The following is a 1,402-nucleotide window of genomic DNA, read 5'->3' on the forward strand; positions in this document are numbered from 1 at the left end:
CCAGTGGGTGCAAGACATGTATATACTGCTTCCTTTTACTGTACATAGAGTGATTCCTGGAAGGCGCTGAGGGGTGCCACAGACCAGAGTTGGGATAAGCAGGGCTGGAATGTCATCTAGCACAGAGGTGGTGTCAAGATGCCAAAGCAGATAGGAATTTCATATTTGGTATAAAGTTCCCCTTGCACACACCCCCCAAACAAATATTTGCTGACTCAGTTCTGAAGCTGCAGGTTTTCCCTCTACAATGAGCTGGCAGAGTGTAAGGAATCTGCCATGCCCCAAACCAGATGGGTGGCAATTGGTCACAAAAACCCAATAGTGTGGTAAAGAAGTGGCAGCTGCTGCTGGAACTAAGGCTACTAGCCTCTCTCTAACCTACCCGAGAATAAATTCTCCTTTTAACTAGAGAAGATCCTTCTATGGCCACAACATGTTTATGGATATTAGGGAAAAGCTCTGCTCCAAAAGGGAAGGGCTAGCTTAGCCACAAACCCCTCTGCCAGGGTCGGAGAAAGGCCAGGACTGTTATTTGGCCCCAGTAGCATCCAGGGACAGGAAGCATGTTAGGGGCAGGGTCGGGAAAAGGATAGGAAACTGAGGGTTGAATTTCTTAACAGTAGCTAATGATCAGTTTATAAGTAGCAGTTGTCTTAGATAAGCATCTGTGTACACTGCAGAATCATTGCCAGAATCATCTCATCCATATAGTGACAATAAATTTTAAAAAGTTAATAAATAAAATGTTTGTGTGTAAGAAATGGTTGAAACTGTCAAATGTCCGTGTCTCACACCGGTGGGAGCTGAGAAGGTGTCTGCAAGATATTATCCATGTCCTACTCTCTGTAGTGCTGAGTGTTTGCTTGGTGTGTAATTCTGACCTGAAGCTTGGTGTAAATACTGTTTTTAGTACTATGATGATGATTATTATTATCAGAAATGTTGTACTCATAAGCACGAGATTAAAACAAACAAGAAACAACCATTTCCACTTGGATTACCCACTGGGCTCAAAAGAATTTGGAGGCAAGGCCAGGTGAGGACAGGATGCCTGGGGCCATGGGATCCAGGCCCAGAGAGAGCAGTACATCCAAGAGGCAAGTAGCTGCACAGTACATAGCTGTTTGCTGCCTGCAGAGGTGGCTGGGCTGCTTCAAGTGGAAGGTAAATCAGGGACTCAGGAGTAGGAGGCAGACCAAGAGTCCTTCAGCCAGGGTGGGTGGGAACTGGGAGAATCCATTCCAGGAGTGGGGCTGAAGGAGGGTCAGGAGAAAAAAATCTAGTAAGGGGGGTGATGTTTCAAACACAGCCCTCAAATGTAATGGAGCCGGGTCCAATTTAGTGTTAATTCAACCTTGCCTCTGGGGAGGTAGTCCAGTCTATTTCCTGTAAGCATGGAACA

This window comes from Gopherus flavomarginatus, chromosome 11 (genome assembly GCF_025201925.1).
Source record: "Gopherus flavomarginatus isolate rGopFla2 chromosome 11, rGopFla2.mat.asm, whole genome shotgun sequence".
In the NCBI taxonomy this organism is placed as follows: Eukaryota; Metazoa; Chordata; order Testudines; family Testudinidae; genus Gopherus; species Gopherus flavomarginatus.